Source organism: Carcharodon carcharias, chromosome 13 (genome assembly GCF_017639515.1).
Source record: "Carcharodon carcharias isolate sCarCar2 chromosome 13, sCarCar2.pri, whole genome shotgun sequence".
Classification (NCBI taxonomy): Eukaryota; Metazoa; Chordata; class Chondrichthyes; order Lamniformes; family Lamnidae; genus Carcharodon; species Carcharodon carcharias.
This window is the reverse complement of record NC_054479.1, coordinates 121,343,459-121,356,694: the sequence shown is the minus strand read 5'-3', so window position 1 is coordinate 121,356,694 and position 13,236 is coordinate 121,343,459. Positions and strand designations below refer to the sequence as shown.

General features: G+C 42.7%; 1 protein-coding gene across 3 annotated transcripts in view; it reads left to right on the top strand.

Annotated features, from left to right (window-relative positions):
- Positions 1–13,236, top strand: part of LOC121285613 (plexin-B2-like) — a 249,354-nt gene that overhangs the window by 155,998 nt on the left and 80,120 nt on the right. The gene's annotated exons all lie outside the window — the stretch shown is intronic.

Sequence of the window (13,236 nt, the reverse complement as noted above, 5' to 3'; positions counted from 1 at the left end):
TTATCTCCTACTGGTACCTGGAGAGCACAAATCACTGGCTGGATTGTGTCATGAACAGTAATGGCAAAGGATGTGACTAGACAATTCCAGATCATATTTTTGGACTGCCAGAAAACAAGGCTGTTTCACTTTTGGAAGGATGGAGGAGCTGGACTCCAAGGTTTGTTATTGTGTAATCCAGGTACTCATGGTGACAGCAAAGAGTAGCACTGCCCTGCTGTACAGAAGGTCAACCTCAAGGAGACTTGCCATTTCTTGATCTCTCCTCACCCATAATCTGTCAAATCTCTGCTTCCCAGTGTGACCTGCAATTGCAGGCCTGCTTGCACAGCTGCCAGCCAACTTCTCGATCAAAAAAAATTAAATGATGTCCCCCGCCATTAAATTGCGCAGGGGGTGGGGTGGTATTCTCCACATTAACCATTTGTCCGGGTTTCCTGACTGCCACTGCTTCTGCTAATCTACATCTTTGCCTTCGCTGGTTAGAAGCGCCTAGAATAAAATGGTCCTGGAGGTATCAAGCAAACTCTTGGACACCATATGGCACTAGTACCTAGTCGCTTGGATATGTACTAGAGATTGGAATGTGGGCAAGTAGTTGACATCCTTATCAGTGATCCTTGCATCTTACCCCTGTAGATGGCAGATACCCAAAGGCAAACCCATGAAAAATCCTTTGATATCCTTACCCTGCTTCCAGGTGAATAAAAGGGAAGAGTGTGAGAAAGAAGTGCAGCTAAAAGTTGAGGAGCCACCCCTTCAGTTAATGAAAGATGGGCTGCAGTCTCTGGCAGAATAGCCTTCTCAAGGACAATTATAGATGGGCAACAAATGCTGGCCTTGCCTGCGACACCCACATCCTTTGAAAGAATTAAAATACAAAGAAGTAATCAGTCCATTTGTAAAGTGGCTGAAGTGCTAGTTCAAGCCCACTGCATTGCACAGCACTCTTTACTCCAAGTACCCAGTGAGGCCAGGAAGCACCATGAAGTATAGAGCTGTTCTCTGGGGATATCCATCCACTTCGATTGGCAAAATGTGTCAGAGGACATCTCCATTGAAGATGAGGATAAGATGTTTGGAGGGTGTGCAGGAATATTGTCGGAATGTTTCATATCAGCATTAGTATGTAATTTAGAGATAATCATTATCTGTTGATGTATCAATTTGACAAACAGTTGGAGGCAGATTATTCCAGCCAGACATCTAAAAATAAAGTTCTATGAACAGAGGCTGTGAACTGCTAGTATATGTTTTCTAAGCCTTTTGGATTACAAAGAACCCATTAACAAATTTAGAATAATAAATGATGGGAGTCGGAGCTGTAGGTTCAGTGTCTGATCTATGTTCTCTTCCATGTGAAAATCATTTTCACACACAGGTCAGATTCTTTTTATCTACCTTACTTTGCGTCAATTTAAATTAATATGAAACAATTTTGACTTAAGACGAAATCTTCATGATGAGAATGATGGTCGCTGTAGAATTGGAGTCCTGATAACCTCATATATACAATGAGTGCCAAACTATTGCAAGTAAAGTTGAATGGGTTAAATCTGAATATGAACATGGAAATAACCAATGCAGACAAATGATTGTTGTGGACATTAATTAATGCCAATGCTTTGTTCCTAAATGATAAATTGAATCTGTTGTTCCCTTCAACCTGAGAAATGTTGTTTGCTCAACATCCCACGTGAACTATGGCTAGTTCTGTGAGGTGCTGTAGGATAACCCGTTGTCTGTGAGCATCCTCATGCCTGTAAGCATCCTCATCTCAACACTTACAGTGGAAAGTAGGGTGAGGGGGGCGTGGGGGTGGAGTTGGGGGCGGGGTGGGTGGGGGTATTGAAAGGGGGGTGGGTGGGTGGGGGTGGGGGTGGAGGGGGTGTGGGGGTGGGGGGATGGGTGGGGGCGGGGAAGAAAAATGTTGGCCTCTGTTCAGTCGAGATCTGAAAGTGTAATGATCACTACAGCCCTTTATTTTTATGCATCACATTCAGAAGCACCACCACAGCATGAGTTGTTAATCTGTAGGGCCAGATAATATTCACAACTGTTTAGCATGGAAAGAGAGCTGTGATGTGAGTCACACCAATGTGATTTGGAGACTAAGAGTAACTTAAAATGGAGGATGCCATTGTGTGTGTGTGTGTGTGTGTGTGTGTGTGTGTGAAAGAGAGAGAGAGAGAGCAGCTGGTATCATTCTGTCATTTGTGCTTTGTAATGACTTGGCTTTCTTGTCATGTGACTGCTGGTTTGTGAGATGAATGCTATCTATAATGTGTATTTATAAACACAATTGGGATGTTGTGCCAATAATTTTCCAGCAGCAACATTTCCTTTTTAAATTAAGTCAAGAGGAGAATGACTTATTTTGAAGTAACTTGCTCGCAAGGCATATTTTTGATTTCTTGCAGCTGTTGTCACAAAAAGCCAATCAGATATTGGGTTGGCTTCATGCCCGTAAAAATAGTCTATACAATAAATACTGTCAAATTTTCAAAAGACATTTGTGTTTTTTTTTGTTCTATATTTCTATGACTTGAACTGCTTTTATTTGCTATTTTACTTTCACTTTAATGTCAGTTTTTCTTCTCCTTTCAGAAAAACCTGCATTTATTTAGAACTGATTCACACCCTCAGATATTCCAAAGCACATTCCAAAGAATTACATTTGTTGTGTAATCACTGTTCTTCTGTAGGCAGATGTGGTAGCCAATTTGGGTGAAATGAGCCTCCAAAATAGAAAACAAATGAAATGCTAACCATTTTATCTATTTTGAGGGATGAATGTTGAGAAGGATACCAATAGAGAAAGTCCATCTGAGCAGAAAGACAGTGCCATCCTCAGTTCTTATCAGAAATAGGGCATCTCCAACAATGCAGCACTTCCCACAGTAGTCATAGAATCATGGGGCAGGATTTTTCCAATGGCAAAGTTCCCCAGCCCACCACCTGAAGAGTTGGTGGAGAACGCATCCCTGCCAATAACTGTCTGCCCCCCAGCCTTTTTGTGCTCCAAGGAGTGTTAATTGGCTGGCGATGGGACTTCTGCCCTCACTTGGGAGGAAGCCCTGCCTCAGAGAGCTGGCAGCCAATCTGATTGGCTGGTAGCTCTTGTTCCAGCAGTGTCGGGAGCTGCAGTGGACAGAACCAGGTAAGGGTGGGGAGGTGAGGTCTGGGGATGTGGGTAGACGGGTGTTGGTGGAGAGGCTGGAGGGTGGTGGGGAGGGAGCACTTGACAGACCCTCCATGGTGGTGGTGCCTGATGTTGAAATGTTGATGGAAGTGCCTCTCTCCACTTCCCACTTGAGGCCTGAGCAGGGGCACTATCTGGGCCTCCACCATGCTGCTGAACTCCACCCATGAGTCTGAAAATTGAGGTGGGATGGGAAATGGTCCATAAGTGGTCATTAATTGACCACATAAGGGCTTCAGTGGGGTAATGGCAGGCAAGCTGGCCTAGGCCTTGCCCGACTTACCATAAAATTGCGGTGATGGTGCAGGCAGAAGGCCAGTGGGAAGGCCATCCAAGGGATTTTATGGCCCCCCTCCACACCTGCAAATCCACTGGCAGGGGAATGTTAAATTCTGCCCATGAAAACTAACACAGAGCTAATCAGCTCATCATGTTTGTGCTGGCTTTTTGAAAGGTCAGTTTTGCTTAGACGCAGATCCCCACTTTTTGTCTGTAACCTGATAAATTCCTCATCCTCGAATACCTGTCCAACTCCCCTTTTAACATTATTTCTGAAATTGGCTTCCACGATCTTTTAAGGTGGAACATTCCAGATCCTTAAACTGAAAGGAAAAGAAATGTCCTCATCCTTCTAGAGCTTTTGCCAAAGGATTTGAATCTGACTTAAAGCTGCCAAAGAGAATTTTTCTCTCTTTACACTATCAAACCTCTCATCATGAAAGCCTCGAAGGCACCTCTTACCTCCTCTGTTCCAAGGAGGAACAGAAATTTTTTTAACCCCTCTTCATAGCTGAAGTCCCTCATCACTGGTGACATTATACACCTTTCTAATGCAATTTCAATTCTCCTAAAGCCTGGTGTCCAGAATTGTCCGCACTACTGCAGCTGAGGCCTAATTGTAAAATTTTAGAATCACTTGGCTTTTATATTCCATTCCTCTATTTACAAACTCAAGTGCCAATCTGCCCTTTAACCATTTTCTCAACTTGCCCAAGGATTTTTCTGGATCGGTCCTTGAGATCTCTCTGCTCATCTACATTTTTCAGAATCATGCCATTTATGCTACACTCTCCTATTCCAAACTGTAAAATTTCTCGCTCCTCTGTATTGAATACCATCTGACATGCTTCGGCCCATTTTCACCATCCTGAATCCTATCCCTATTATGATTTCTTGCTTTGCCAAGTTTTGTATCATCTGCAAACTTTAAAGGCAAAATTTTACCTCTGCGGGCGGTCACACACCTGACCCGCTCGAGCGTAAATTGACATGCATTGAAGTCAGGCGAGCGTCCCAACGTCAATGTGCAGTCACGTGATAATTCAGTTGGCAGGTGCGCGCCAGAGTTGGCAGCGTGCCCACCAACACTTAAAGGGCCTATTAAGTCCATTAACAAGGCAATTAAAACAAATTTTTTGCTGCCCGTCCAACCTTGTGGTTGGCGGGCCGGCAAAAAGGCCAAGTGGCCTTTGCACTTTTTAGGAAGCCTCATCCATGGGCGGGATGAGGTTTCCTAAAGCAAATAAATTTTTTATAATTTAATTAATAACATGCCCCTGCTCAACATGAGGGGACATGTTTTATAACATTTTTCATTATTTAAAAAAGAACTCTTCACCTCTCTGAGGGAGCTCTGTGCACAGGCAGCGCTGAGCGCTGCTGCTCGCATTTCACGCTGGGCGAGCCTTAATTGGCCCACCAGTGTGAAATCGCCTTCTAGCCTTGATCACGGGCGGCAGTCGGCCCCCGCCCACCCGACAAGGGCAAAATTCTGCCCTAAATTGCTGCTTGCTGCTCCCTGCACCCATGTCTAGATTAAGAGTAATAGTCGCAAAACTGACATCGCAACAAACCATCTCTTAGTCAAAGTTAATCAGACCCTATTTGACTTTAATAAATTGATGTTGGCTTTCCTTGACTAACCCATGCCTTTCCAAAGAAAAATTTATTTTGTCCCTGCTAACAGTTTCCAGTAACATCCCCACCACTAACATTAGCCTGTGCAGAAGTATCAACCTACTTTGTGTGCTGGATAAAAGCGATCAGTTTACCACCACTTTCCAGGTAAGGGCAGCAGATTTCCTTTCCTAAGGGACATTAAAAAATCAGATGGATTTTCACAACAATCGATGATAGTAAAGGTCACTGTGAAACTGAGACTAGCTTTTTGAATTCCAGATTTATTAATTGATTTTTTAAAAAAAATCCACCAGCTGCTGTGATGGGATTTGAACCCATGTCCCCAGAATTTAGCCTGGACCTCTGGATTACTAGTCCAGTGACATTACCACTACACCACCACCTCCCCCATCACCTTCGTTGGGGTATTTATCTCAAAAGAGTTTTTAGTTGACAGTTTTAACACTGCTAAAAATTTGTAGTTCAAAGGTTCGACTACACTTCGCCTTGTGTTAGTTGTATTAAGTAGTGTTTCACCTTACTGAGAAACGTGAGCAAAATAAGGTCAGCAATTGTGAGCCACTCCCTAAAAGCTTTTGTTACTTTGTGCGGTAATGGTACCTGGTGTTGGATTGTACTCAGTTTTATACACAGCGAGCTCAAAGTGGCCAGAAAAATATAATTACCAGTTTATTGATTGTCACATTTCATCAGGGAAAGTGTTGAAATCAAATTGCAAAACCCGTACAGAAATGAAATGTTTACCAGCTGGCAGTAATTCCAATACTTTTGAGAATAGAAAAGTAAGCTTTAAAAAGTTCAAAAAAGGGTGAGGGATAAACACGGCAACATTAGACCAGTCTGCTTAACACCTTTAGTGAAGGAATTTGGAAACAATAATTTGAGACTCAATTAAGTGTCAATTGGAAAAATTAGTTATTAAATGACACTGGCACAGATTTGTAAAAAGCATATACTGTTTGACCAACTTGATTGATTTCTCTGAAATAATGGGGAGGAAGGGGGTTAATGAAGGTGGTATGGTATGTTGACTTACCAAATTGAAGTTCATGGGGTCCAAAAGAAAGGTGGCCAGCATGAATATAAAATTGAAGACTTTTTTTGAGGTCTCTGCCTAAAGGCAGGTCCTTGGTCATCATTTGCCAAACCAGGGCAAAGTGTGATGATTTTTTACCACGGGCAGGGAGAGGAGGCAGGCCCCAAATCTACCTCAGTGCAAACAGGGATCAAACCCTGTGTTGTTGGCATTGATCTGAAGCGCAGACTAGTCATCTAGCCAACTGAGCTAACCAGCTCCAACAAAATTGACTATGGAACAGAAAACAGTGTAGTGGTAAATGCTTTTTCAGGCTGGAGGGAAGTATACAGCTGTGTATCTTGAGGGTTGGTATTGAGATCACTGCTCTTTTTTTATATATAATAACCTACAGTTGGATATGTAGAACATAATTTCCAAGTTTGCAGATGACATGAAACTCAAATGTAGCCAACCGTGAGGAGGTTGGGAAAACTTAAACAAACTGATGAAATTGCAATTTAACGCAGTAAGTGTGAATTGCTATGTTTGATAGGAAGAATGAAGAAGAGGCAATATAAACTAAATGGTACAATCTTAAAGGAGGGTGCAGGTACAGAGACACCTGTGGGAGCACACACAAGTCTTTGAATGTGGCACGTGTGGGATCCTTGGCTTTATAAATAGGCATAATGTATAAAAACAATGAAGTTGTGTTAAATCTTTCTTAATCACTGGTTAGATCTCAGCTGGTGTATTGTGTCCATTTCTGGGCCCCACACTATAAAAAGTATGTTAAGACCTTCGAGAGGTGCAAAAGGGATTTACTAGAATGGTACCAGGGACGAGGAACTTCAGTTGGGGGAAATTAGAAAAACTGGGATTATTCTCCTTAGAGCAGGGAAGGTTAATGGGAAATTTAATAGCACTGTTCAAAATCATGAAGGGTATTGATAGAGTAAATAAGGCAAAATTGTTTCTCGTGGCACAGAGGACACACATTCAAATTAAGTGGCAAAAGAACCAGAGGCAACATGAGAATTTTTTTATTGCAGCAAATTGTTATGATCTGGAATGCACTGCCCAAAAGTGGGTTGGCGGGGGGGGGGGCCTTCAACTTGATTTTCCCACCAGCCCCTCATATCTCTTGATTCCCTTTCTCCTCCAAATACCATGCCCTAGGAGGGTGTTGGCGATCATGGACTTCCATTGGATTGGTCCATGATTATGTTTGGCAAAGTGCTGCAGTAGTTTGCCATTGCCTTTTGCAGCATTGCTGACCAGGAAACTCTCCTGCTTTTCCTGCCTGCCATCCAGTGTATTGCAAGGATTTACAGGCAGACAATCAACCTGCTTGGCAACTTTATGAATGCACTTTCCATGGCCATGAAGTCCTGAAGTGGGACTTCTGGCCCAGAGATAGGTCTGCTACCATTGTGCCATAATACCTCTTGATTCCCTTAGAGACCAAAAATCTGTCTATCTCAGCCTTAAATATATTCAACGATGGAGCATCCACAACCCTCTGAGGTAAAAAAAATTCCAAATGTTGATAACCCTTTTGAGTGAAGTAATTTCTCCTCATTACAGTCCAAATGACAGGCCCCTTATCCTGAAACTGTTTCTCCCACCCACCCCAGTTCTAGATTCCCCAGCTAGGGGAAACTGTGCCTTGTTATCTGCTCTGTCAGGGTCCTTTGTTACAAGTGTGAGGTTTACAGAATTATTGTTTCAGGGCTATATCTCTTGGTTTGTAAGAGTGTCATAGTTTGGGACTGTATCTTTAAATGCAGGTTAAATGATAGAGGTCATGTGACCTACGCTGGAGTCTGCCTGACAAGCCTGGGGTTTAATTGTTAGAGATAAAGGGAACTTATCATTTTATTGAGATGGAGGTGCTGAATGTTTATGCCCGAGGACAATGACAGCTGTTTCTGAGCCCACAATGAGAAGATCTTAAGATCCAGAAAGGTATTATCAATGTCACATTGTAAACAGTTGTGCTGGAACCTGTCCCTTTGTTTCTAAGATGAAAGACCATTGTAATCAGAGGTAGCTGATTAGTCTTGTATCCAAATAGAAATGTCAGTGTTTCCCGTTGCTGTGGAAAAAGGGATAGTGGAAGGCGTTTTGAGAGTAGGTTACAGCTTCATCAGAAAACCCGGAAAAATCACACACAGGCTGTTGCGGTTTGGTCTTGGGTGATCTGCAGCTGACTGGGAGTAGGGGAACAGAAAGAGATTTGTTAGCCAGGCCTGCACCTTAAGCAGAGAAAATGCTGACTCTGTTGTTCACCACACACAATGCGGGTGGGAGCTTGCACTGGAGGCGGCATTTTCCATGCCTGTTGTCATCAGGCATCATGGCAGATGTAGCAAACCATGTTGGGATGGCCAAAAATTGGTTTCACGCCATCGGGAGACCAGTTTGCGATTGTCTGCTCTGCCCATCAATGGCGGGCTGCCTTTCCCACTGCCAGACAGCAGGAACTTCATTTTTAATACATCTGCATGTCAGTATAAGCCCTGCTCACTGAAATCAACCCCCCCACCCACCCCGGTCATCCGGGCACTCACACCGACATGTTTCACAACTGTACATAAGTGACGTGCACCTGGTGAGCTGCACTTTGCCCAAGACCTGAGGTTTGTTTGCCTTCCTTTCTTCAGGCAGCATTCACTGTCATTAGCACCAGCCTTCACTGGCAGCACTACCACTTTTCAGGGGGCTCACGGGCAGGCCTGTACCTACCAGACCCAACAGTAAGGCGGGGGTGACTTTTCAATGGCTTGAGGGCTAGGGCTTGCTTGGGGAAGGAAGAGAAGTGGCCTCGAGCAAGGGAAGAGGCTGCAGGGTGAGGGCTATACTGAGGAAGAGGGGTATCCCAGGGGATACATGTTGGTCTGTGCAGGTGGCCCCAAGATGGTGAGGGCTGAGGAGGCAGTCTCCAGAGGAAATGAGGCCAGATGGAGATGCGAAGGTTTGTGTGAGAGAGTGAGTGGTGATGTCCCTTGAGCTGGCAATGAGATGCCAGAGAATGTGTGATGGCCTTGAGTGTGAAGATTCAGAGTGATGAGATAGTTGCCTTACCCTGGCGGCACAGATAAGATTATTCATCTGTTTCCTGCACTGGATGGCCCACCTCTTGTGCAGCTTTGGCACTGACCACCTCTGCCACCGCCTCTCAAGCCAGAGAGATGAGACTGATGGGCCTTCTGCGGCCAGAGCGGGGGTGGAGGACATCGTGGCGGGTTTCCACTGTGTCCTGAGGACTTCTTCTGAATCATCACTGAATCAGTGGGGGGGGGGGTGGCTGCACTCTTCTTGGCTTTTGGGGCCATGTCTTCACTTGCGCCCTGCTGAGGTGCTAGCATTGAGAAGTGTGCGCACAGCTGCAGTTTAAATATGGCGTCCTGTATGAGGAAGTGGTGAGATAGTGGCGTGGTGGGCAAATCGGAGGCTGCCCACCAGCAAGATGGCATGTTTCCTGTGGCTGTGTAATTAATGAGGCAGGAATGGGATGATATGGCGTGAAAAGCCACCATTGCGTCCAACGGGTAAAACTTCCTTTTTCCTGCCTGCTATCGCACTTATTTTTGTTTTACTCATTCATGGAATGTGGGCTTCACTGGCTGGGCCAGCATTTATTGCCCTTGAGAAGGTGGTGGTGAGCTGCCTCTTTGAACTGCTGCAGTTCATGTGGTGTGGGCACACCCACAGTGCTGTTGGGGAGGGAGTTCCAGGATTTTGACCCAGCGACAGTGAAGGAACGGCAATATGTTTCCAAGTCAGGATGGTGAATGACTTGGAGGGGAACTTCCAGGTGGTGGTGTTTCCATCTATCAGCTGCCCTTGTCCTTCTAAGTGGTAGAGGTCATGGTTTTGGAAGGTGCTGTCAAAGGAGCCTAGGTGAATTAGTGCAAACCTGGGATGATTCCACCCTCAGTTTGCAGATAAGAGTTTGAGGAGTTAAAACAAGGTTGGAGGGTTTGTCCAACTGAAGCTAGAGGAAGAATTTCCTGGAAAAAACTCTCACGGTACAAGATAGTAATGGGAAAGACAAAGAACAGAAATAAACCCTTTGGTGCTGCGAAACCCTTTGGATTGGTTCCAGGAGATTGGATGTCTACTTAAGAGATTGCGTAATGTAACAAAATTGGTTTTCAGTTGTCACTAAAAGTAGAAAGTGACAAACTCTGTCGGTGGTTTAAAGTATAAATTGCCTATCAAAAGAAATTAAGTTTAATAATGTTTTGACTTTGACACAGTAAAAGTTCTTTTAAGATGTGAAATATTGATGTGTCATCCTTTTAGCTAATAACTGTAAGTTTGACTTTCCATATAAAGCATTATCATCTTTTATGGAGATTATAACACTGTCATAATCTTGAATGTTTCAATGAGATCACCTTTTATTCTTCAAAACTCCAGAAAATAAAGATCCAAGTTATTCCGCCTATCATCATAGGGCAACCCTCTCATTTCAGGGACCAACCTAGTGAACTTTTGCTGTACCGCCTCCAATACAAGCATATCCTTCCTTAAATGTGGAGACCAAAACTGTACACAGGGTTCCAGGTCGCACAGGATTCCAGGTGTGGTCTCACCAAAGCCCTGTACGATTGTAGCAAGACTTTCTTTATTCTTGTGTTCCAGTCCCTTTGCAATAAAGGCCAACGTGCTATTTGCATTCCTCACTGCTTGCTGTACCTGCATGCTAACTTTGCTAACTTGTACGAGTACACCCAACCAATTGTCTCTGAACATCAACATTTACAAGTTTCACACCTTTTAAGCAATAACTTTACAAAGGGAACTGGATAAATACTTGAAGGGGAAAAATTTGTGGGGTTGTTGGGAAAGAGCAGGTGAGTGGGTCCAACTGGACAAACACAACAGGCTCCTTTTGTGCTATATCATTCTTATACTTCTGTGAATAAAATGGTACACTTTTCTGCGGCTTTTATTTTCAAGAGCACTCACTAGTATTGTTCCTTACAAGGAAGAAGGGGATAAGGTAAATCACCATTGGGTCTTTTTGTTCTCAATCAGCAAAACCCAACATCTGTATTGAACCCCATCACAGCTGCATAAAATTAAAAACAGTTGACATTTGACTTAAAGTGAGCTTGTCGGACAAGTTTTAGGCAGTTCAACAATGAAGCAATTTGTAGTTAGATTTTTTAAAAAAGGGGACTATATCCTTTCTCCTCATTACAAAACTACCAGATTAAAATGTGAAAATTTATAATTGTTTTCAGCATTTAACACTTCATCCTCTGATAAGGGGGTGGTATAAAAACATATTCTTGTAGAACTGTCTTCATTAAAATAATGTGCTGGCAGTTGCTTGAAAGGCCTGTCACATATGTCATCCACTTTAATGGAAATCATGTTGCACAGGATTTCCCCTTTGGATTTCAAGTTCCCTTCCAATATCCCTGTTTATCCCACCTCCCATGAAATAGGTGAACCTTGTAAAGATACATGTGCCTAAGTGAACATTCTTCATATGAAAGAGCTGAGCGTTGCTAAGATTGGCTTTTAATCAGCATGAGGTAAGGCACGCATCACATCTAAGTCCAAACCAGTCTTCACACAAGAATCCATGCAGACAATTTGATTCAGAGATCAGTAAGCGTGTGCAGCATCCTTGGCTAGGTATTTTCTTTTTCTGTCTTGGATTGTTTAGTGCCTACTCTTCTGCTATAGATTGGGATTCAAATCTAGTATTCTTTTTTAAATGTACCTCTACTGGAATAGTCAAGTCTTTGTATGATGATTTTGCTCAGCATAAATTCCTGACTTTGCTCATTTTAGCCTTGGTGTCGACTTATAGCCGGTAGGCCCTTTGAGGTTTCCAAGGGAACTACTCAGTAAAAAAGGAAAGTTAGATTTACATGCAGTTGGCATTGTGAGATTTAAGAATTGTTGAACTTTTCAATTTTTTTTAAGTGTAGTTCTCTGAGTTATGTCATCCTTTCTTTATTATACCCTGTCTGGACTGCTGCCAAATTATATATATCGAGCATCAAACAAAAACAATTTTTGTGGTTGACCAGGGATTAAATAAAATTGGAGTAAATGATGGAGGAAGAAGGAATACTGATCCTAGAAATGTCTGCGCTCTTCCATTTGGCATTGTTCACACATCAAGTGGATCCTGTGATCATACTGATGCAATGTCATGTGCTTCCTCCAAACTTGTCGACTCAGTGTTTTGAAAATGTTAAAGTAGCAGTATGATTTTCCACAGGACTAGGCAATTGAGAGTTTTCTGCATTGCTGCTGTTTTATTCCACCAGTATTTTTTTATATTTTAGACATCCCAATAAAAACAGGACAATTGGGAGCTATGCCTCTCTTGCACAGGAATCTCAACAATGATGTTTAATGAATCTAACTTATGGCATTATGGATAGAAATTAATAGGTTTGGTCTGATAGCTATTAGGAGACATAATTGGAAAGTGAGCAAGGTTGGGAACTAAATATTCCAGGATACATAACTTTTAGAAGAAATAGGCAAAATGGAAGAGGGGGAGGGTAGTATAAAGGATGGAATAGAGACAGTAGTGAGAAAGGATCTTGGCTCAAAAATCAAGAAGTAGAATCAATTTAGATGGAGCTAAGAAACAGCAAGTGGCAGAAAGCATGAGTGGAAGTTGTTTATAGGCCACCTTGTACACACTTGTAGTGTATGGCAGAGTATAAATCAAGACATTTAAAAATGCATGTAGCAAGGGTAATAGTGATCATGGGAGATTTTAATTTTCATTTGGACTAACCAGTAATTTTCAGTAATGGTGTAGAGGATAAGTTCATAGAAGCATACAAGGTAGTTTTCAAGATCAGTATGTTGAGGAACCAGCTAGGGAACAGGTTAATTTGGATCTCGTATTAGGCAATGAGAAAGGGTTAATTAATAACATTGTAGTAAAGAGGAATCTAAGGAAGAGTGACCAAAACATGATAGAATTTAATAATGAGTTTGAAAGTAATTCAGTTAACTCCAAAACTAGGGTCTTATATCTAAACAAACTTCATAGGTATGAGGGGCAAGTTGGCTAAGGTAGTTTGGGAAGCTATTAAAAGATTTG